The sequence below is a fragment of the Uranotaenia lowii genome, chromosome 2, assembly GCF_029784155.1.
Source record: "Uranotaenia lowii strain MFRU-FL chromosome 2, ASM2978415v1, whole genome shotgun sequence".
In the NCBI taxonomy this organism is placed as follows: Eukaryota; Metazoa; Arthropoda; class Insecta; order Diptera; family Culicidae; genus Uranotaenia; species Uranotaenia lowii.
The window spans coordinates 287,102,236-287,128,402 of NC_073692.1; the positions used below are offsets into that span (position 1 = coordinate 287,102,236).

Here is a 26,167-nt window from a genome sequence, read left to right on the forward strand (position 1 = left end):
CCCGTTGTTTGGGGGAAAGATTCCCCCATATGCTGCCCGATGCTACAACTCAGTTGAGGATTGTCGGGGGATTTTCGGAAGAATTATGATAATGGAGCAGGTTTTGACAGAACTAGGCGAGCCCTGACTCCTACCTACTAGCTCAAGGTCCGGAACTGAAATCGAAATCAATCCCTCGCCGGAATAATCGCAGCCATTGGTTTTTGAAGTTTTGCAGCGAGTTGATTATAGCTCGGGATTTGGTTTGGCACGTCAAATAGCAAATTATATTCCAATCAACTGTTTGTTGCTTTCGCATTCCGTTTGCGGGATCAAATGAACCTTCGTAAATGGGGCATAAATCTCTATTGGAACTAATCCAGAACTGACCACTGGTGTCAGTGCTGATTGCCAACGTCGTTCTCATTAATTTCTGGGGTCCTGGATTTTGAACATCAGTTGCCTTCCAAAAAAACCACACATTTTACTTTTTTCAAAACAGTTAGGAAAATTGTTTTTATTTTTCCCCGTTTAAACAAAAATTAAAGATGATTGAAGCAAACAAGTAATTCTTGGCTTGACTTTTTTTTCCCGGAAGTTGCAAAATTGGGCAAAAAACTTTAAATTCATTAGTAAATTTCTGTTCAAGTTCTATTTAAATATGTAGCTCATTGCCATGATGCATTGTTAACGCCCTTCAACGTCTCAAACGAACTCAGTTGAAATCTGTTTACAGTTTTGTATTTTATTGTTTGGCTGAAATATCATAAAGGGTGATACGGTCAAAATTTGGTCAAGGGAAAACGCGTGTAAATCGGTGACATCGTTTATTTAAAAAATCAAATTAAATTTCTTTTTCAAGTTTAATTAATATATAATTCAGGAAAAATATTCAGTTAGGCTTCCGCTTTTCCAAATCCGAATTGCCGAGCCTTACGCTCAACCCCTGCCATCAGATTTTGTACAGCCACCTTGTCCATCTTCTTCGCCGCAGAAAGCCAGTTTGCCTTGAACTGCTACTCGTCCTTAGCAGTTTTTTTGGTCTTCTTTCGGGTCCCCTTGACAATAGCCCAGTATTTCTCAATTGGGCGGAGCTCTGGCGTGTTGGGAGGGTTCTTGTCCTTGGGGACCTGCACGTTGTTGGCGGCGTACCACTCCATGACATTTTTACTATAATGACAATATGCCAAATCCGGCCAAAACAGTACGGAACAACCGTGTTCCTTCAGGAAAGGCTGCAGACGTTTATTCAAACACTCTTTCACGTAAATTTCTTGGTTGACAGTCCCGGAAGCTATGAAAATGCTGCTTTTCAAGCCACAGGTACAGATGGCTTGCCAAAGCAGATATTTCTTCGCGAACTTTGACAGTTTCATGTGCTTGAAAATATCTGCTACCTTTCCCGTTCCATTTGCCGTATAAAACTCCTGTCGCGGAAGCTGCTTGTAGTCGGCTTTGACGTAGGTTTCGTCGTCCATTACCACGCAGTCAAACTTCGTCAACATCGTCGTGTACAGCCTCCGGGATCGAGCTTTGGCCGTCGTATTTTGTTTATCATCGCGATTTGGAGTCACTACCTTCTTGTAAGTCGATAGTACGGCTCGTTTTTTTGGCTCGATGCACGGTTGTAGACGATACACCCAGCTTATTTGCGGCATCTCGGAGAGAGAGGTTAGGGTTTCGCTTGAAACTACCGGCAACTCTCTTTGTCGTCTCAGCGGCTTCCGGTTTTCGATTTCCCCCCGATCCAGACTTCCTGGCTGTCGACAAACATTCCCCAAACACTTTAATTACATTTGTAACGGTTGATTTGGCAACTTTTAGCGATTTTGCCAGCTTTGCGTGCGAGTAGCACGGATTTTCGCGATGCGCGAGCAAAATTTTAATACGCTGCTCTTTTTTCCTTGGACGGCATTTTGACAACTGAAGAGTGAATTCCAAAATCAAAATAGGAGCAACATTCAACACACACATACACACACTTTCAAAATGAGGGGTGTTCAGGATGTTTTAAATGCAAAATTGAAAGAAATACGTCAAGTTGATATTGACCAAATTTTGACCGTATCATCACGTATCATCCTTTATGCTAATTTTAATAAATCTGTTGCTCAAAACTAGACGAATCATCAGATAAGTTTCTATTCTTCTCAGACTTATTTTTGCTTGGGATCATTCAAGAAAACTTTTGAAACATTCAAAAACTTAACTCTTCTTGCTTTGAAATTGTGCAAACAAAGTTGTGAAAATGTGGTTTTCAATAACTAAAATCTAAGGTGTAAAAATTTTAAATCTGTTGTTAAAAATTTAAATCTAATAACAATTAAGTTCTCTAACTTTTGACCAATCAGAGGCTTCGAGTCTGTTTCAAAAGATTGATCATATTTGGGTGGAAAAATAAATATCAATAAACTCATTCGAACTAAAGCAAGCGAGCAAAGTTAAAAGCTGTGTATTTTAATGTATCTTTTGTTCAGTTAATTGACTTTTTAAATCAAAATATTTGATTCCTCAACATATGTAGGTTTATTCCTTTTTCAAGTTTCAGATCTGCAGATGTGAAGTTCTGGACTCAATTTATTTCGTACACAGTAAACGAAAATTACCGAGTTCGGTATTTTTTTTTACCGAAATCCTAACATGTGTGAATCGTTAAACTGTTCGGTAATTTTTTCGGTAAAAAATAAACGTACATCGGTAAATCGATTCTTCATTTACCGATGTTCGTTTATTTTTTAGCGAAAAAATTACCGAACAGTTTAACGATTTACAAATGTTAGGATTTCGGTAAAAAATTTACCGAACTCGGTAATTTTCGTTTACTGTGTAGCATAGTTTTTATTTAATACTAGATAAGTATCTATGATTCTTGCAGAAAAAATCAAATTTCATGGAATTCTCAAATAAAGACACTAGATTCATTTCAATTAAGTGGGATAAAGCATCTATTTTTCAACAGTTTTTGTTTGTTTGTTTTTTTAGAACGGTCAAAAGTCGCATTTCATTTTTTATTGTTATCATTTTACTAAGCGCTCTCGACGATTTAATTTTCGAAATGTCATTTCAATTTTAAAACCAGGTTTCAGTTCTCGATATACATATTTTCACTTCATGGATTAGAATGTATGCTTCTCTACTTCAAGGCGTCTCCAAACCATGGAAACAGTATTTACATACACTGTTTGTTGCTTGCAAGGTTGCCGAAATTACAGAAAAATCTATAATTTCACGGAATTTCGAGCAAATTTTTATCACAGAATCTGTATCAAAGAACACAGATTTATCAATTTTTTTTCAATTTTGAATGGATTTCCAAAACTTTGATTTTTTGCCCAATATAAAATTATGATTTTTTATTTTGAATCAAAAGATGTGACACAATTGGTAACGTTAATTGATTTTTCTCAACTAAAATATTAAAAAGACCCAATTTATCATAAATTACACTAGTTTACAGCATTTTTGATAAAGTAAACTGAAGGTCATTTTTAGTATGAAATCGGGTGCTGAATCCGAAAATGGAATTCAAAAAAATCTCAGTTGAACATTTTTTGAGTTATGCTCCAAATATAAAATTTCGGAAAAATAAATAAAGTACTTGTACTTAGGTTAAATTATCTCGGACTAAATAACAGTAATTAGAAATTGCTTTTTTGCATATTAAAGATGAATAAATTTTCTATCGATCACCCGAACACCATTTTTGCGTCTGATAAACAGTATTGTTGGTATTAGTGACTTTATGATCGAAAAAATGATAAAAAAAACGCAGTTTTTAGAAAAAAAAAATTTGTTTTAGCGAAAGTTTTTGACTCGATGACAACATTTAAAAAAAATCTGATTTTCTATTGCTCTTATATATCAATTCAAAACAAAGATTTCAAGTGGTTATTTATCAAAATCGGTTGAAAATTTCAAAAGTTATGGCAAAATACCTTAGAATCCTATTCACGTTTGAGACTCAAGCAACCCCTCCCTATAGTCAGATCTTTCTGAAATTTGGCATGTGACCTCCTGATAAGCTAATAAATAATTAAGACCTGGAGCGCGTGAGATTTACCATGTTGATTACTTCTTACACTATGATAGGTGTAAGGCGGTTCGTTAAATTATTAAAAAAATGCAAAAAATACTGTTACGGTAAAGTTGCCATAACTTCTGAAATTTGCAACAGATTTTGGTAAACAAATAACAACTTGAAATCTTTGTTATGAATTGACATTTAAGAGCAATAGAAAATCAAATTTTTTAAATGTTATCATCGAGTCTAAATCTTTCGCTGAAACAATATTTTCTCTAAAAAATGCATTTTTTTTATAATTTTTTCTATTATAAAGTCACTAATATCAACAATACTGTTGATCAGACGCAAAAATGGTTTTCGGTTGATCGATAGAAAATTAATTCACCTTTAATATGCAAAAAAGAATTTCAAATTATTGTTATGTAGTCTGAGATAATTTAATCTAAGTACAAGAACTATTTTTATTTTTAAAAATTTTCACATTTAATGCATCACTCAAAGACTGTTCAACTGCAATTTTTTTTAATTTCATTTTCGGATTCAACGTCCGATTTCATATAAAAAAAATATAGATCGGTTAAAACAGTTCACGACTTTTCTTGACTTTCGTAAACAAGTGTAATTTATTTCATTTTTAACACTAGTTAAAAAATTGAAAGTTAAATTTAGATTTTTCAATGAACGCAATTTTGAGATTCAGTTCACATCATTTTAAAAAAAGTGGATTTCACCTGTATTCTGTTTTGTTTCGAGCAATTATGAATTTTAATTCGGAATTGAAATTCTACATTTTGAACCTAAATAAAAATTTCGAATTCCTAATTTGAAATCGATTTCTGAATCTCAATACCAAAGGAAAATTTCAAATAATTATGCCAAGAACAGACAGAATCCTTAGCCAGAAATTTCCTATTTGAGTTTAGAATCTATGATTTTCTATATGAAGTTTTCTTAGATTATATATTCGTAATTCAAAGAGTGAATCAGAATGAAAATTCCGAAGGATGAAACTCTGATATTTCAATTCTGGATCACCATTATGAAGCTTTTTTAAGTTTCAATTCTTATTGGCTTTTTTAGTTGATACTTTTCGAGAGCCAATAAGAATCAGCGGTGATCAAAGCTCGTTAACGTTTCAATTCTGCACTAGAATAAAGAGTAAAAATTTCAAATCCAAACCTTAAAAATGGTTTGTTATTTGAAATATTTTCTAATTTTAGTTTTAAATGCAAGATCAAGATTCGAATAAGGATTTTGTCCCAATGATGAACCGAACTGAAAATCAAGAATTATAAATTTAATACACAATCCGGTTATAGCCAACAAATAAAAAAAAAATTGGAACCAGAACATCGGAAATTAACAGATTTTTTTCCACACTTACCCTGGCTGGGGAAATCCAGGCTATTTTATTTGAAAAAAACCTTGCGGACACTTAATTTGAAAGTTAACAGAAAAAAAATGGGCAATAACCAGGCAAATTTAGAAATTCTGTATTAAAAATCAAGATGAAAAAACTCGAATACCAGGATGTTTTTTGTTTCATCGAAACACATCAGCTAGTTTTTTTAAGATAAACTTTGTTAAAAAATGTTTTGGATGCAAAATACATAACTGTTATCACGCAATATGAGTTTTTCTCTTATTTTGGAAACGAAATGAACATGTAGGGTACTTCTGTCCATAATACCCTTGCAAGGTAAAACGCCAGCGACTATATTTTGTGAATTTTAGACATTTGCGAAGTTTTTAGTGGATTATTTTTACACAAATGTGTTCTGAAAACCAATACCTTGTAATTTATAAAAAAAAAACAAACTACCAGATATTTATTTAAACACGAATAACAATCGAATTAAATTTTGTGGTGGCTATCCATCACTTAAGTTATAAAAAGTGATCAAATGAAATAGGCTTTTACACCACGATGATTGCCTAAAACATCTTCACCATTGATGTTATTGATTGTTCAAATTTTATATTTGAATTAACAATTGATAAAAAAAACTGAAGTAAATTGTTGTTTTATGGTCAACTGACGATTTATTAAATTTTAAATATCTGATCAAAATGCCCCCATCAATTTATGGGGGAGGATGGAGTTTTCCATGAATACAGACCGATTATCGAAATTATATATCGATCTTCTTCTTTTTTTAGACCTAAATTATCATTAGGATGCATAATAATCATATCTTTCGATCGGATTTGAGTAGAAAACGTGCTCTGAAAATCGATGCGGTTCTCTAAATTTGTCGCCAAAAGCAGCAGGAAAATATGGTTGAAACTGACACAGTTCAAAATAAAGTCAAAAAATTTTCAAAATTTTCCATTTTTTCACTGGGAAACGTTAACAAACCACTTGTTTTTATGTGTAGATAAACTTGGAAAAAATAATTTTTAAATTTATTTCCGAATCAAATAACAGAATTAATTAATTTTCACTGTGAATATTGTGTTGTTTTTGAATCGTTTTGATCCAATGTTTTGGAGCATCATTTGCTTACGTTAAACATGAAATGATTTCAAAGGTTGCTTTTATTGGCGTTCGTAAAAAATCAAATATTTTCATATTTTTTACAATAAAAAAGAATATTATTGACAGAATATGAGTAGAAGATAGATATAGGGGAAAGGTTTCCTAAATGGGCCTATCGGGTTAAATGACCCTACGGCTGATTGATGAAATGGCTGACTAGACAGCTTATCTGACCAATGCATTTTGAGGGTGATACGCTTAGAACATAAGGCAAGAAAGAATTTTATGAATTTACAAACTCAAAAAAATTTAAAAATTCATACAAGGTTTTAATACATTTTGATGGAATATTTCGACTTTTAAAAATTATACTTAAAGAAGTTCAAAACAAAAACTAGGGTAGTTTTTGTTTCTTACTCAACTGAACTTAAGAAATTAAACATATTTCAGCTTTTGTGGACGTTTAATAATGATTATATAGTGGAATAATAGCGTGTTTTTGTAAAATGCCTCCGCCCTAAAATAACAGGTTGAATAGAATAAATAAATGATTTTTATCACTGAACCTTTAAATCTAAGCTCTGAATAACATCTTAAGAGAGAATTGAAGATCTAAAAACGGATTTGATAAAGTTTTTCTCATGGATGAACTGCCCTATAGTATGGCAACCCGAACTTTTGTTTTATTCCATAAAATTATAATATACATAGATTTTTATAAAACTTCAGCTTTGTCGTACGGAAATTATTACTTTCTAGCAATTTCAATGAAATTCTAGCAAATTCAATGAAAAAGATTAAAAGTTACAATCAGAGCCAAAGCAGAAATTTCACCACATGTGAACTTCAATTTTATACCTTTGGAACACAAATAAACGTTTATGAATATGTTTATGAATATGATTCTCATCAGATGAAAAAAAAATGGGTATCAAATTGTTATTCTAAATGTGACAAAAATTTAATTGAAAGCCCTCAAAGCTCAGGAGTATAAGTGCAAAAATGATCGATTGAAACTAAAATCGGATTAGAGAATAAATGTTTAAATCACAGAATCAGTTATCATTGAAAAATGGAATAAAAATGAATTTATTACCAAACATAGATCCTGAGTTCTCAAAATTCAGAAAAACCATGAAACTGAACTTCAATAACTGAAAAAACACCAAAATACTTGTAAATGTCAATGAATTGAATCTGGATAAAGATAAGATTGAAAACATAGAAATATTCATGTTAAGAAAATCATTCAATGATATTGGCAACTCAACTATTGGATCGTTTTTATGATAATTTGAGAATGATCATTTGGAAAATGATATACTGAATTTAGGATATTTACTTCAGTAGCTGATAAAATTTGGGTTATATCAGTTGAAAATGTTCCAATACGGATTTTAAGTCTAAAGCAGAATTTGGAATGGAAATTCAATAAAGAAACTTTGTATTGTAGATCGATCCAATTTAAGCAACTACAGTTTTTTAACGCATTTATTTTCAAAAATAGGAAAGGAAAACGATTTAGAATTTAAAAACCAACAAAAAGTTCAATAAAAATTATTGAAAAGTGAAAATTTATAATAATACCCGGTATTAACCCGGATACTGTCCGGGTAAAATTCTGAAATGTTTATCATAAAGCTCCTCTGTTCTCTCTTAGCACTGTGAGCTAACATGTTTCGATAAAAAATGAAAATTGGAGGTGTTTTGCCTCATATTCTTCTTTTTTCGAATTAGGTTTACAATTTTTTGTCCAGATTTTGAGTTGAAAATTTTGAAATTCAATGCCAAAATTTTGATATTCTCAGCCCGTAAAATGGGGATGAACTTCTTCACTACTTCCTCTAGGGGGCTCCCTTAGCTTGGAAAACTTTTCTAGATACTATTTCACGGAGGCAATTTGTTGTTATATTTCAAGTTTTTAATACGATTTTCTAGTTTTGATTTCTTTCCATACATTCTTAGAAATTGAAGTAGTATGATTTAAGTAATGTAAAACTATTTTTATCTTGGGGGGCCCCCTGAGCCGGGGGACCCGGGGCAATTGTCCCTTTTTCCCCCCACCCCCCCCCTGAATCAGGCCTTGTACATCACCAATCTTATCATATTTATCCAAAATAATCCAAAATTGAGGTTGCAACAAAAATTATAATTTTGAAAACACGTACAAAATTGAAAAATATCTGTGAAATCCTTGAATATTTTTAAAATTCTGTGACTCTGTGATGGTAATTTGCTGAAAATTCTCTGAAATTATAGTTTTTTATGTGATTTTGACAACCTTGTTAACAATTCGTTGAATGAAAAATAAATATCATGATCAAAATGTTTATTCTTGTTGAGTAAAATATGCTTCTACTATAAAAAATAGGGTACCAAAAACCTTAATTATGTTGAAGAATGACATTTTATTCACTTTTATTTTTGGTGGTTACTTTTTTGTTCATTCCTTTTGTGATTTTCTGACAGGCTTCTATTTTGAAGAAACACTCCTAATTATCAATCATGCTTTCGACTTCAATTGCAAATGACAATTTTTCGCTAATGGATTTTTTCGACGACAATCGTAATTATTTTCCGGACTCAAACACCATCGAAGAGTAGATATGTATGTCCTCTCTTCCTTGCGCCTTGAAAATGGGAAAAATATTTCATCTTCCCGATTTTTCTTTCTGTTCAAAAACAATGGAAATGTTTTTTCGATCAAACGTCGCAAAATCAAAGAAGATTGTGGGTGGGTTGGGGAGACTTTTTGCAACCCCCCGGACTGTCATCGTCGGAAACATGCAATGCTGCATCCGGAACCGAACACGCATGTGATGATAAATCATCCCTTCCGAAGAATGAATCATGAAACGCTGCGCTAGCTGACTGCAGACGACCTCTTCCGGTTGTTTTTCGTTGTCAGAGGGTTGATGAAAAATGTTTATGGCTTTTGAGTGGGTCCTTCTGAAAAGGATGGAAGAATGAGGGACATCATCAAAACAGATTGGAATGCTTATTAAAAGTACTTCCTCCTTCTCTTGAAAAGCATGAAAACTAGTAGGTTATCAATGAAGAAATTATTTCTTATAGTTTTAAGTTATCGAGGTACCTATCTTGAAAAAATTCTTATGGAAATCCGCTTTTGAGGAATGTTTTTAAGGGTTACATTGTCATGGAAACTAAAGTAAAATAAACATGTGTCAACAATTTTTTTTTCGATTAAAACAGTGACAAAACAACCTTCGAAACACTTATTTTCTCAACAGAAGCCATGTTGTGACTAAGTTTGTCTCGCCTTGTAATGAACCAATCAAACAGCCAAACATTTGGGGGAACTTTGACCGCCATAAAGTTCCCATATTTATTTGTTTTCCACTCCGGAAGTGCCATAGACCAACAACGAGTCAATTGACTGTCTATTTTTTATGATCTCCATATTTATTTGTTTTCCATTTTCACTGGAACAAAACATACACACCTCGAAAGGCGAGACGCCAAACAAAATTATAGGGAAAAAAAACTACTCCCCACACCTAATCGACCGGGAGAGAGAGATAAAAAAAGTGGAAAGCAAAAAAACTCTTCCATCCAGCCGGGTCGGTCTTATTTGTTCCATCATTTCACCAACGGCCACGAGCCGAATTAACGAGAAACAAATGTTGGCTCCAGGGGGAAGTTTTTTTTCTTCCAAACCAAATTTTCTTCGAACCACTCTGCGGGTTTTCACTTTACGAGCTTTTTTTTATGCTAGTTCCAATTATAAGGAAACGAAGGTTATTCGGGGGTATCTATTTTTATGAGAACCCTTCCTCTAGGAGAAGCAATTTGGTGCACCGAGTGAGTGATTTTCCACTGAAAACCTAATAGGAAAATGATTAGTTTCTCCTTAGCTGCAAACTTATTGAGGGTGCTTCACTGTAGATTGAATCTTTGCTAGGAGAAAGAACGTATCGATTCTCTAAACTCGACTAGACAATTTTCCATTATTAACGCTGCCAATCCAAATGGGAAGATTTTCCCAACCAACTGCCCTTTCCTAGGTTTCACTTTCGCTCGGTAAGCCTAAATGAAATGCTTTTCCTAATCCCAAGATTGTATCCTTTGCTGTCGTCCCCGTTTTCTAATTTCTCCCAACCCAACCCCTACCGAATGTTTTCGAGCTAAAGTAAGCGGTTCAAGACCAAACGGATAAGATGGAAATTCAATCGATGTGCAGCACCCTCTTCTGCAACGCTCAAAGCCTCAACCCACCCTCTCCCTTTTGGTGGCCAGCTTGGCTCAAAGGAGGACCTTATCCGATCGGAAAGCTTCGCCTCTAAAAGCAAAAGGATGTTCCCGGAGGATGCAAACTGTATGAAGGCTGCCTGGCTGCCATTCAATAAAGTTTTAATTTGCTTCAAGTGTTAGCAAAGCGTAAGCGAGTCTAATCCTATTATGCCCGGAGAAGATGCAATTCTGGGCTGACTGGCTGAATTGCAGCTTGTATCACGAGCGGGAGGAAACGGATTGTTCGGTGACGAGATTCTGGTTAGATAACCTTTCCCTGTTCCGGAGATCAATATGTACCACCAAATGAAAGAGGAAATAGTCTTGAAGAAAAATCACCAACGGATAAAATAGTTAAGTATCTCGGATTATTTTGGGAGTTTTTTTTTCTAAAGGAAATAAGCTCACGACATTCCAAAAATTTAAGGCATTACACAGCCTAAAGCCTGGGTGTAAATTTTTATTTTTTGTTCTAAACTAGCTTCGTACAAAGTTTTTTTCGAAAAATACATCGCATTTAAAGCTTTGCGCAGTGGTGATATCGTAACCAATGAAGTTCTACTGAGGTGCGATTATTGCTAGTTGAAAACTACATCGCATTTAAATTTTTTTTTCAAAGATGTGATTCCTAAATCAATACACGCCAAATATTTTTAATTAACAGTGTTCGGCATCGCTTACTAGGTCAAAGTTACCGATCGCTAATTAAAATCGCTGAATGTTGGATAAAAGTTATCGATCTCTAATAAAGCGCCAATCGCTCATCGATAATAGAAATTTACGAAAAAGATAAGCAAAACATAAATTTTGTAGCCACCTTACAATATAGGGGCAGTTTTAGAACTCATTTTGTAATATTTCTGTCCATATCAGTCCAAAGTAAAAGGAAAAACATTTGAAACAATTTTTTCAAAACATTAATCAATTTTTCATTTTTTTACATCAGTTAATGAAAAGATTTTTTTTCCGCAGTATTTTGTTTTGTTTGAAACAGTTCTTCTTTGATATTTAAGGCTCATTTTGTTCTGGAAATTTCAATTTTTTACAACTTTTTCATCTCTTTCATACTCAAAGAAGGCTAATACTTCAGACATAAATTTAGGTGGAGACAATTCAAAAAGACGCTTATTCCTATGATTCCAGTGAAAAAAGTGATCGAATATTGTGCATTTAGTATAAACGTTTAGAAACGTCGTTGGTTGACTTACAGTTGATCACAGACTTCCGACAATCTAGTAGGGGGAAGTGTTCCTAAATGCGCATGTTAGGTAATATGCGCATACAGCCGATTGACGATTTGGCTAGAGATTCATCATATCTAATCAGTGCAGTTTGAGGGTAGTACGCTTTTAACACATGGCATGAAAAAATTAAATTGTTATATAAAGTCGAAAAAATTTAAAAATTCAAACAAGATTTTTGTCAGTTTTTATATAAAATATTGAATTTTAATTATTTTGCGTACAGATTCTGTGAACAAAAATTTTAATGGTTTTTCTTTCTTATTCATCTGGAAATCGGAAATTCAACAAATTGAAGCTTTTGGCAAAGTTGTAGATGATAAGATATTGGAATACGAAACAGGTTCTGAATGCCCATATCAAGGCAGGTTAAATGCCTATATCAAGAAAAATAGATTATTCTTATAAATTTTTTACTTCCTATCATTTAAACATGAAATCTACGCTCAAATCACGATCTTACAGCGAAAAAAGAAGAACTTCATACTGATCCGACAAAAATACAATATGAACAAAATATTACCATGAAATATGGCCATATGGCATACTTAACTATGTTTCATGCAAAAGAACTAGTGATGCAAAAAATTTCACCAAAATTTCAGCCTTGACGTATGCCTAACATCCGTTTCTACCATTTTCAATTCAATAATTTCAAAATATTGCGAGTGTAAATGAAATATAGCTTAAAACATAAATATGCGCATTTAGCCCGCCGGTTTCGGAAATCGGCTATTTTGACTTCTTTTATTATAAAATTATTTTCACAAAAACTGTAAGAGATTTTAACAGAAAAATTGCTCTTACGTATAGAAAACAGATGTCCGCTCATGTGCACATAGTTTTCAGGCTCCTATCTATCGGAATATGGGAGAAAATGAGTGTTTTCCTTAATATGCGCATATAACCCGCCTCTCCCCTACTCTATTTTGTTTTGTCGGAAGTCTGTCTGAAGTCGGGAGTAGGGACTTCCAAAGTTTAATTTAGTGCTTGCACGAAAATAGCTTCTGAAATCAATTTTTGACGAAAATTTATATACCTGATCGAATTCAAAATTTTAAATCAGATTGATGCCGAATTTATAATCTTTTCGTCTATGGCCAACTCAACATTAAAAAAAAGCCAGCGTTCTTCTGTTAGTGGAACTTTCTTATCCGCTAGCTGAAGAAAAATTTAGCGAGAAAAAAAATTTGTTAACCGAAAGTTAGCGGACTTATTAGCGATTAGCGGATTAGCGATTTTATGCCGGATACTGTTTATTAATGATAAATCTAGCGCCTGAGATACATTGATGTAAGAGATAGAGAATAAGGAGAGGAATAAAATATGAAGATACGAACTTCCTTTTGCATTATCACCTTGTAAAACTTTATAAATTTAAAGAAATTTAAACAAACATATCTACCATTTTGAACCCTTCTCAATCATCAATCAAACCTATGCCAAAGTGTTCTTCCCAAAGCGAATAACCTCAAGGGTAAAATACAAATGTACCATTTTTCGATCGCGAAATGAGCGTACCTACTCTTGTTTTTGTGAAATTTCAAAAAATTTACCCCTTTTTTGTAGAAAGACGTTAAAGTTTATTTTCTACATCTTATACAAGAATTACAAAAGAAAAATAACTTACAACAACTCACTTAAATGTCCTGTTTTAATGAAGGGCTCTGAGCTCGAAAAGCGCCTTTGAGTGTGTAATCTCCTAAACAGTTATCAATTTGCACAAAAGCGAAATTTTCGAATGCCTCGTACACATAGAGAAGTTTGTAATATATTGATTTTAGGACATATGCTTTTCTATGAAAAATCTTTTTGGAATGCAACAACTTGGTTGTGTTTGAATTTTCCTATAATTTCCTATAATAATGTCCTAAATAATTTACCAATAAGTTTGTGCTTGATTGGTTTTTTGTAATGATATTCATGAACTCGTTAATTTTGTGTAACAACCATAACATATTTTTGGAGTCATAGATTAGAAAATCAAATTTCTTTTTTTTCGTTCGTTTCCAGAAGCGGCCTCAGTTCAATTGATTTCTGACATCGTGAGATAGTTTTAAAAGCTTTCGATTCTTATAAAAAAATTAAAAAATCGAGCAAAAGATGTACATAGTTTTACATTTCTTGATGCTGTTAAAAAACTTTACCAAGTAAGACGGATTGGCTTAATGATGTCACTTACAAACTTTAGCTATAATTTTTTATTCCAACAGTGATTTGGACAATCAGAAATTTTTTGAATAAATATTTTTATGATTCAGTTACTAGTCTTGACTAAATTGCATCAAAATTATCATCAAAGATTCACCTTTTTTAATCTCGTTTCCATATGCTGGAATATGATTTTTTTACATCACGCGTTTGTTAATTTCTAAATATCATCCATCCAAACAATAATTTTCATGATTCCAGCTAGTAGAGTTTTTTGTTGTATTTTTTACCCCTACATGTATGCAGCATCCTTAGTCCTTAGTGCATTTTCTTATAAAACATTTTTGACAGAAAGAATGTAAAATTAAATTTGAACAAAACCAAACATAACAGCAATTGGTGCTTTAGGCGTTTTGACATCACTTATGTATCGAAAACTATAAATTTTAAAAGTTTTTGACATTGAGTTTTAGATTGAGTTTTAGAAGCCATTGAAGTTGAAAAGTGTTGCATGTTGCTCCAGTTGATGGTTCAATCCATTTTTAATATAATAAACATAAATCCAACGCGAACCTAAACTTAATCAAATATTTATAAACAAAACAAAATAACATAGAAGTTATAAAAGCAGGGAATTGTTTTAAACTTTGTCAACACAAATAAATGACCATGATAAGTTTCTCTTACTTTCTTTCTGTCATTGTACCTATTTTTGTAAAAATTTCATCAAAAGCGATCAGTTTTCTTATTGTCTGACAGAATTCAAAGTTTCTTGCAATATTTGTGGTTTGAGATGCGGTTCATTGGAAGTCCAACGTGTTTTTACAGCAATCATTTTTGTAGTCATATTACGTACATAAATTTCATTTCTTTCTTAAGCGACGAAAACTACACCAATTGGGTCACCTTATTCGTACCTATTTTCCGGAAAAATGCAAGAGAGCGCAAGATTATGCTCTCACAGCCTTCAAATCGTTGCCAGCGACAATATTTTCCAGTTCTCTCATTGGTCATATTTACTCAATTCCCATCTGGTTGCAGAGAGAACATGACGATGATTTTCTCATTTGAAGCCCGCGCGGGAGCAAAATCGTTTCAAAATTTACAAATATGGCGGATTTTCAATCATATCCGATTTAAACTGACTTCAGACGACATTTTATATGATCTTTCATTACGCAGTTGGAATTGCGATTCGCAACACCACTGGAAACGACTTAAGTTATTATTTCTGATAAGTTTTCATGTTTGCTGGATAACCTTACTCGATTTTTCCCCAAGTCTATTACTGAATCAAGTTACTTTTGACAATACAGTGGTTTTCAATTTTATCACTATCCGTTATTATCACGGTTTAAAAAAAAAAGTTTTATCACTTTAAAAACAATTGATCAGTTTAAAGCATGGTTGATCGGCTTCTTCAAAACAACAAAGAGCCGGGAGATAACAACACTGCTTTTGGCTCCCGAGTGAATCCTCTTTTGCTGATCGTGCTCCAATCAGGGTTGTCAATTCTTTATCAGAAAAGTTTGAAAGATTTAGAAAAAATGTCTGGATTGCAAACTTTTGAAGGTGGTGACCGTTTCTTTTCGGTCGCTAGATCTCAATGTTGCAGATAGCCTCTAATCGTATGTTCCTATCACTACTACTATCACTACTGGCTGGGACTATACGTGCTCTGCCTAACTTTCAATTTAACATTGGTATGTCTTCGAATCATTTCCCAATATTAAAAGTTTTCAAAAACTTCTGAGTTCATAAATTATAATCATTTCCTTGCATATCCCTTTTGAATATTCATAGTTTTCTAGAACAATTTATGTCCTAACCCAAAAGGCTGGCATTGATAAACAGTCTGGAAGTCTGGAAACTTGCTAAAATGTCTGCCTGTAGTCCAACAAGTCTAAGACATCCAGTTAAAATATGGAAAATTGGAATCACTGGCTCAAATCGTTCACAAGAGTTCACACGAGCTGTAAGCGATTCGGACGGCAAGTGTGAAAGCTCTGGCCTTTGAGTGGGAGCAAGAGAATTCTAGATAAGAGCGCCGTTGCGTTTCAGTCGTACACCTCAGATAAATGGAGACAAAAAATCATTTAGACTCCAACCCAGACGTGCCAGGTGTCCTGATTTTTTGGGATTTGTCCTGATTTTCGAGAGACCGTTCTAATTTTTAAATTATCCTGATTTGTTAAAAATGGTGTTTAAAGTGCTCTAAATTGTATCGATTTTCTAATTAAATTTCTATATTAATAACTAGGACATCGAAAAATTGGAAATAAAATTGTTTAACCCATTAACCGATGATAACGATTGGTTCAAATGATATTTTAATGCTGTTTTTCTTGGCTTCTGCTTGACTTAGTGGCATAAATTAAGGCGTCTAAAGTACCTGTGTTTCGGCTTTATTTATGAAATTTATTCAGAATACGTGATGTTCTAAAAAATCCTGATTTCTTTCTTCATGGTGTCCAGTATTTGACAAACTCACCTGGCATCCCTGCTCCCACCACACAACGTACACAAAATAAGAAAAATTTCTTCCCCGTTATCAGCGTTGCCTCATTCAAATCTTTACTCTTGTTTTATTAAATTACCTTAAAAAAATCTGCACAAACAGGAGCACCAAAAACAGAAAAGGAAATCTGTAGTTTTTTTTTAAGTTCTGTTGGACTGTTGATACCATTTCTGCTCTCTCAATTTTTCAATAATCAAAACTAATTAATTACCTAAAACTTGTTCCTCATAATTGACGACTTTCATGTGAATCTTAATTCTGCATTTTTTAATTAAATGTTCAATATATATGGTTTCTATTTCGTGGTCAATTTTTTTAAATTGTGATAATCTTAACGAAATCCCTTAAGTTTGTCTTCTGTGCGGACAGAATAAGTACTAAAAATAATTTAAAAAAACTGAATCTACTTTTTAAAATAAATCTGTACTTGTGGCTACCAATCCCACTGCTGTTTTGGATTTTTTTTTCTTGAAAAAACAACTGTCAAAGGTGGCGTTCGGAGGAGAGAGGACCGGTAGTTTCGTAAAAATATCAGGACACTGCAAAAAAAAACACGATTTTCAGGACACCAGTAAATTGGTGGAAATAGAATGTAACTATTCTTAGATTGCATAAAACGAGGCGGAATAACGGAGCTGTTGACACCCTAATTTATGCAATAGAAAGATCAACTTCTTGACTGGCTTAGAGTTTATATCGAGAAACGCCGTTTATATATCATCTAAACCGAAAATTACCATCGGTTTAAGAGGTTAAACTGTTTTATTACAGATTAGTTTGATGTTCTTATCGTTTAACAACTAATTCAATAAATAATCTAGAAATTTTTTTATTCAGGGAAATCTGTTTTGAAAAAACCAGATATTAATTGGATCTTTTCTATGCAACAACATTTTATTCAGCGTAACCCTTTTGCGAATGACATGTTTAAACTTCATTATCGTTCTTAAACGATGAATCGAGTTTTTAAATCAATTTCCTTTCTTTTGAAGCTCTTTTCCTTGTGCATTTCGTTCGACTCATAGGATGATTTACGAAAGTACAAAAGAATTAAATTGTATATAAAGTTCGTATAGGAATTGTTTACAAAACAAAACGAATACAAATATCATCAGTGAAGCAGAATAAACTGAACGTCATCAGTTTTTTTCCAATAACTATACAAATATTTTCAACTATATTCAAAAATTGTTCAGCTTATCAATATGGATCAGAAATTTTTAATCCAAGCAGTACATTCTATTGTTAGATAGTCGAAGACTTTGTCTATCTCGGCTCACTGGTGACCGCAGACAATGACACCAGCCGTGAGATCCGGAGGCGAATTATCAGCGGAAGTCGTGCCTACTATGGACTCCACAAGCAACTGCGGTCGAGAAGACTTAGCCCTCGCACGAAGTGTAACCTGTATACGACGCTTATTAGACCGGTTGTTCTCTACGGGCACGAGACATGGATATTGCTCGAGGAGGACCTGCGTACACTCGGAGTATTCGAGCGACGAGTGTTAAGAATCATCTTTGGCGGCGTACAGGAGAACGGAGTGTGGAGGCGAAGGATGAACCACGAGCTCGCGCGACTCTACGGCGAACCCAGTATCCAGAAGGTGGTGAAGGCTGGCCGGATACGCTGGGCGGGACATGTTGCGAGAATGCCGGATGACTGTCCTGCAAAACAGGTGTTCGCCACGAATCCGGTAGGAACTAGACGAGCAGGGGCACAACGAGCGAGGTGGTTAGCCAAGTGGAGCGTGATCTGGCGAACGTGGGATGCCCGAGAAATTGGAGAACGGTTGCTATGAACCGAGTGAATTTTAGGAATTATGTTCGTCAAGTTATGTCGTAAGACGGAATACTATGTAAATAAAAATAAAAAAAAATAAAACATTCTATTGAATAATTTTCGACCACGTTTAAGGAACTCATGACTATGAGTTTCAAAATCCACAGTTTAATATTTTTCTGATGGCATTAAATCGGTCTGATCGAATCCAATCTAATTTGTTCATTTTTCTGATTTTTTTTGGTGTAGGCAACATCATTACTTGAGATAAGGTTAACAATCTTTTAATAATGACGCTTAGTGAAACCAAATGGATTTCATTGAGCCAATTTCATTGTATTCCAACTTGAATAGTTCAGTTTTCGACTTTTTCCACTTATCACAATGCGACTGACAGGATTTTATCCTGATCAATTTTTAAGTACTCTGGCCAAATTTGAGCTCATTTGAGTAAGTTTCCTGCGTGCGCTAGGAGTTTCAGTGAAAAAAAGTTAATTTTTTTTGTGAAAATTTCGTAGATGTGTTTTAGTAAGCTATTCCAAATAGAAAATGATGGTTTTATAGTGCACTGTAATCGGTATGACAAGCATCTGTGAAGATCTGGTTTAGATAATCGACTAAAACAAAAAAAAAACTAAAAATTCATGACTACGAAATGTTTTAAGAAAATTGGGGGATTTTTACTAAATCTCCTAGCGCACGCTGGAATCTTACTAAAATAAGCTCAAATTTGGCCAGATTACTTGATGAGGATAAAACCCTTTAAATGGCATTGTGATCAGCAAAAAAAAGGAAAAGTGAACTAGTCTAATGCTCACCCAACTACGCAACTTACTTGTAGTAAAAAAAGCGTTTAGCGTAAGGTGGACGGAATTTTTCCTGCAGGTATCAGGGCCGGGCTAATTTTGGCTATTTAATTTAAAAACCTGACAAAATACGTTCATTTGATATCAAATTGGTGAACTCAAAATTTGGTAAATTCTGGACCAATTTTTAAAAACTCAAGAATTTTTCCAACAAAAATCACGAAAAAACGTTCGAAACCATTTTTTTCATCGAAATATGTCAGCGGATATAAATCTAAGTTTAGGCTTCTAAAAATCGTTCATGATTATTTTGATGAGACTTTTTTTTTTAAATCGTATTTGAGTGCAAAAACCATTAATTATGATGACTCGATATAAGTTTTTTCATTTGATTCACACGACACGACGACGTACGATTCGCACGACATTATAAATATTTTGGTGTTCTCAGCATGATCAAAATTCGCTCGTGTTAACATTTATAATCATTTTGCTGCCAGACATGCTGAGAACAGAAACTTCCAGGGGGCTCAATTGAGCCTTTTGGTATGGGGGAGTGTGGAAGGTCGCTACAAAAAAATCCAAACAAAATCCGGGCTATTTTCAACGAAATCCAGCATCCGAGCCAATCCGGATAGTCTGGTCTGGTCCAGATCTTTTCCAAATTTCCTACGAATTTTCTGGGCAAGTCGGGGTAAAACCCATCAAGCTTGTAAGCTTGATTAAAGACATGCAGGATTGAAAAAACTTTCATGGTTCTTATATTTTTCCTAAAAAACATTACACAATGACAAAATCCAATTTTAAAATTCAAAGCTTGAGTTCGATTTTCACATAACTGCTCCAAAATGGAACGAACCATCGTAGTTGAAAAGCAAGCACACGAGAAAAGGTGATAACCACCGAACGACGGCATTTCTACCACCTGCGAAGGGGGGTTGGGAAAATTGCTACTCACATGCGGCGAAGAAACCTAACCTTAAACCAACTTCCCACCCGACCATGCTATTTTTTTTTTCGCAGACGCAGACGATGATGATGCTGCTGCCGGTGGTTATTACTGGAACCACTTTCCGATGAAGGCTGGCCTCAACACCGGGTTTTCCCTGAAGTTGCTAGCCTTTCCTTCCAACCGTTCAGAACCGCAGAAACGTGTGCGAGAAGGCGCTACCAATTTGGAGCTTTCAAAAGATACACTCATGTATTCGGAACATGTCTGGAATTGTTGTTGAGTTGCCTTGCCAGGTGGATTGAGATTTGGGATGAAAGTTGCGAGCGTTCTGGATGGATGGAGGCGAAAAAAAGAAAGAACCTGCAGCTTGCTTGTGTTTTGGATTCACTCGGATAAAGGTGGTAGTCATGTGGAAATTTGCGAACAGGTGTGGAATTGGTTCGGTGCAAATGTTTCTTTCCTTTTTGTTTTGTTGTTTTTGGGTTTTCACAATTTATTTCAGGGTTTTGATTTGATTCAAAGATAAAAAAACTCATACATAAGTGTATTCCAGTAGAGTCGTGGAACGATTGCTTCGAGCTGCGGCTTTGAATTAAAAAATGATTGAGAGTTAGAAACCATTTAAGAACGTCATTCTTTTTTAACAATGGTAGTCAATAAACTAAAGTGAAAACATTTTGCAAAGCTATTGATTATACAGTAACCTTATTCTCTCGAATTAACTCCGTTCATGGTGCAAATTCTCCTTATGTTCCATTGTTCAGAGTGCTCAAGCAAAAAAAAAGAATGGTGCAAACATATTTCACCGAGAAATTCGTTCTAGATAACACCGTGTGTGTATGCCTCAGCAAATGTATCGAATTGGCCGGCTCACTTCCCTATCTCCATATCCAACTCAGCCAAAATGAATGCAATCCGATGATGGAAATCGATTAAAAGATTTACTCCCATTTCCAATAAGCTTAGCCGGAACCAATCGGATTTTTAAACATGAATCAGTCATGGGCCCGCAGACTGTTCTGTTCATTTGTGCAGAGTTGCCGCCGACAGTAGTCGAATCTCAACACGGCCTCTGCCCTAGATGAGGTCTTCGGAATGATTGCGATGAGCTCGGGAAACAATTTCCACTTTTTCATGAACCGCATCAAACCTATCTAGGATTTCCGATACAAAAGAGAGTGAGATTTTTCCTGCAACATTGCATTGTGGGTATACGGTGAGAATTCCCGGATTTTTGGGGTGAACATGAATGGCATATTGAAATTAGGGCTGAATGGTGAACCTTTTTCTGTAGAGCGAACAAATTCATATCGCACTTGTTTTTCAATCAGATTAGCGCGATCGAAACCTTTTTTTTTCAAAATGGCTTAACTGGATCGACAGCAACATGGCACTGTTTTAGTGAGTTATGTTTTTATCTTACATTTTTATGGAAAATAACCGTTTTCCGTTCTCCTAATAGTTCTGATTTAAATAATTTTTTTTTAGTTTTATTTGTGACACTTCAAAAGATTTTTTTTTATAGATCTTCAAGTTTCCTCTATATTGTTTTCTATTCACGAATTTTTAAGCCTGCTTGAACTACATTCACTTTTAGAAAAAAGAAAAAAAAAACAGCTCAGTAATATATTACAAATTTTTAGATTTAGATTTTTAGAATTTGATTTGAAGGATTGAAAAGTTGACGTAATTTGTCACTTTTTCGCATTTTTTTTTATTGTCGAAATACGAAACACAGAATTTTTGACGAATTTTCAATTGTCAATTTACAATTTCTTAGATTTTCTTGCACTTGAATTCAACTTTGCACTTGATTTTTAGTTTATCCACGCAATAAATTTATGTTCAACAAAAAGGTAATTTTTACCGATTCCAGTGGTCTGATTAGGAAGTTTTTTTGGGCTTTCAGGGTGCGTCCATAAAAAAAAATCATGATGCAAAATTAAAGATTTAAAGCATTCATTAAGGTCTCCCAAGATTTTTTTTTATTTGGATGCACCCGTATAAAATTACAAGCCACCAAACTTCCAACAGTGTCAAATTGACACTCAAGAGCGGAATAAGGTTGAAAAGATTTTTAACTGTCAAATATAACTGTTTCAGGGTATTTTAAGCTATTTCTGGTGAGCTCAACTTTTAAAAATAACACCTTAGAAATCGATTTTTATCAATTGGAAGTCATAACTTTATTCGATTTTACCTCTACGGTAGATTTTCACACAGTAAAATAACCCTCAAACATTTTTGAACTGGCCGAAATAGCTGAAAATTCCCTGAAACTGTAATTATTGACAACTTGAAACGTTTTTGAAAAACATTAATAATAACACCAGTTTACAAAATTTAAAAGAAAATAAATCGTGATCCCCATCGACTGACTCTAATTAATATTGAATCAGGCGCTGAATTTGAAAACAAAAATTTAAAAAACAACTCAGTAGAGCAGTTTTTGAGTTATGTTCAAAATATTAAATTTTGATAAAAATTAAATAAAAAAAGTGGTGATTAAATTTGCCATCGATAGCTGAACTTTAAATTTGTGTATGATCAATAGTATTGTTTATATGAGTGAAATTTTGTTAAAAAAGATAAGAGAAAAGGGAATTTTTTTAGAGAAAATTTAGTTTTGTCGACTTCTCAATGCAATTTTGATGTTCTTCTTGGCATTGTTGACTCATCATCATCACCGTCACTTACCATATAGTTTTGAAAATTTAAACAATTTGTTTTAAAATTATCATAACAAAAAATTTTATTTTTTATTAAATCATTTACTTGATGCGTAAAAAATTGTTAATTAAATAAAAGATTCATCTTTCAACTCAGAATAGTGGAATTATTAAGACATCGCTTGTGTTTGGAGGGATTTTTTATTTAAATGTAAAAACATCTTATTAGTTCACAATTTACACGATAATATGCTAGGCTTACCAGATACTCAAGAGAGGGACATCGCCGAAAGCAGCGGGACATTTTAGATACTCTTAAAATCCTTATTTTTATGATCATTCCTATGCATATGTAAATGTTCCTTTTACTAAAATAGTAGATTGAAAGTATTAAAATATGGATACATGATTTTTTTTAAATTTAATTTTTCAAGAAACTCCATCTTTGTATACTGCGAACACTCAAGTCGAAAATGATTTAGTTCATAGTAATTTTAAATTCCAAATTTGAAGAAATTTTTAAAATTTTTAATCAGACGTTTTTAATAATTTTCCAAGTTTATCAGTTTTAATCGTCCATTCATTAATTGTATGATTGAAAATAGTTTTATTCGCTCGGTAGTCTTGTTCTATTTTATCCGAAATTTGAGTTTTTCCCTGAGTTTTACATTTAAAGGATTGTGCTAGGATTTTGGAGAAACATTTAGAGCCATCCATTAAGTCGCAAATGACTATAATCGAAATAAAAGCCATCATCATTTGGAAGCAACTTAAAAAATATTTCCTTCATCGAAAAATATTTACAACGCTAGAGTAAGGTTGCCAGATTGCCCGATTTTATCCTGGTTTGCCCGGATATTTGATAAAAAATTTAAGAACAGTGCAGCCTGGCCCGGTTTCCCGGATATCCTTTTAAAATGCCCGCAGTAAGCCTTTATTTACCTTTTTTGGCAAATCCAACAAAAACTTCTAGCTTTGTATACTGCGAAACTTAAGTCGAAAATGTAGGAGTTCATAGTAATTTAAAATCCAAAATTTGAAGAAAGTTTTTAAATTTTTCAACAGACGATAAGTTTATTAAATTTAACTCGTCCATTCATTCTCTGTTTGATTGAAAACAGTTTCATTCGCTCGGTAGTCTTGTTCTATTTTATCCGAAATTGAGTTTTCCTTGAGCTTTACATTCAAGGGATTGTGTTAGGATTTTGGAGAAACATTTGTAGCTATCCATCAAGTCGCGAATGACATAAAGATGTTAAAACGACTATAATCGAAATAAAAAAAAATACAGTCATCATCATTTGGAAACAACTTAAAACATATTTTCTACAATCGAAAAATTTTAACAACGCTAGAGTTTGGTTGCCAGATTGACCGGTTTTATCCTGGTTTGCCTGGATTGCCTGGATATTAAATACAAAATTTGAGAACAGTGGTTGCCCGAATGTTCTCTTAAAATGCCCGGAGATTGCCCGAATTTTTTCGCATTATTTGGCAAATCCAAAAACAAATTTGTATTTTTTTTTAAACAATGCCTTCGAACCGAAATTTTGTAAGCACTTTTAAAAAAATTATCATGAGAGGATTTTTGGAAGCCTTAAATACGATTTAATATCTGTCGATGAGTTTTGATGAAAACATTTTTTTTCAATTTTTTTACTTGAATTTTTTTGAGTAATTTTTGGTATTGTCAAAATTTGCCCGGATATTGCCCGGATTTTTGGTCGTCAATTTTGAAATCCAATCCCCGAATTTAGACAGGTTTTTACTAAAAATTGCCGGATTTGCAGGAAAAATTCTGGCAACCTTACGCTAGAGCCAGATTGTTTTGGTGATGCTAAGGTAAACTTGTCTGATTCCCCAATTTTTACAAAACTTGCTCGGATATTTGACAAAAAATTCGGTCCGGTCTAGATGGACTTTATTTTCAAAAATCAACAAAACAAACTTCAATTGAAACATTTTTTTAGCATCCAAACACGATTTTTTTGAACAAGTTTTTTCGAAATAATCATGAACAGTTTTTCAGAAGCCTAAAATATGATTTAAAATCTACTGATGTGCTTTGATGAAAAAGTATATTTTTAAGTTTTTTTTATTGAATCATGCCGTGGTTTTGACCAAATTTGCCCGGATATTGCCCGAACTTTAGGTTTAAAATTATGAATTCCATTGCCCGGATTTTGCCAGGTTTTTTTTGAAAAAAAAATCCGTATTTGCCTGGTCCAAAAATGACTGGAAAATATTATGGAAACCTTAAATGCTAAGTACTAAACGAGTTTTTTTTAATCTTGTCATATATCATCTTTAAGAAAATGCTGCGATTTTTGAAAAAAAAAACATTAAATTTAAATGACTTTCTGTGTTGTACCAATGCATTCAAATTGAGGATGAATGGAATTATCGGAGAATGTCTTGTTCTTCAAGTAAGAACATTTCTTATTTTGAAAATCAAAGATTGATAAAAGAAGACTAGGAAAAAAATGACTTAAGTTCAAAATGATCGAGGAGAAATTTTATAAAAATCGTTTCCATCAAGCACGGACCAATAAAATTAAAATATCATCCTTCCATTAAATCTAAATCAATTGCAATCGAATAATATGTTTATCTGTTTAAACAACAAATTCAAAATTCTTCGACGATATTCCTATGTTTCCCAAAAAAATTTTCTTGGACTTTGCATGTTAATCGTGTAAAGTTGTATCGTTGCATTCAGAAAACAAATGATTCAATAATGATCTCGAATCGACTAAGTCTTATAAAGTGGTCTAGCATAAGGTTGCCAGAATTCTTTTCACTCCCATCCGGCCCTAGCAATTCCGGGCATTTTTTTAAAAAAAAACCTGGCAAAATCCGGGCATGGATTTCAATTTTTCAAATCCAAAAACCGGGCAAAAACCGGGCAAAGTGTAGGTGTTTTTATATATAAAAGCAAAGAAAAAATGCAAAAAAAATGAAATTAATATTTTATTAATGTAATTGCAGACTTCCAAAACGTTTTTGGAACACTTAAATATTTAAAGATTTAAAAAAGTAAATCAGCGAAATTATTTGAAACAACCGTTGAAAATTTCCATACCGTTAATCGATTTTGCTGAAACTCAAAAACTTTGATTTTTTTTTGCTTACTTTGTGAAAATTGTGAAAAAATCCGGGCAATATCCGGACTTTTTTCACGATATCCGGGCAACCGGGCCGGACCGGACTTTCTCGAAATTTTGCATCAAATATCCGGGCAAACCCGGATAAATCCGGGCAATCTGGCAAGCTTAGTCTAGCATCATTTTGCTCGAAAGCTCGTGTATTCATGCC

General features: G+C 33.5%; 1 protein-coding gene and 1 pseudogene across 3 annotated transcripts in view; both read left to right on the plus strand.

Moving 5' to 3' along the window:
- The window catches only part of LOC129745368 (uncharacterized), a 313,381-nt gene that overhangs the window by 264,950 nt on the left and 22,264 nt on the right, over nt 1–26,167 (plus strand). The gene's annotated exons all lie outside the window — the stretch shown is intronic.
- On the plus strand, nt 11,255–11,385 carry LOC129750231 (U4 spliceosomal RNA; annotated as a pseudogene).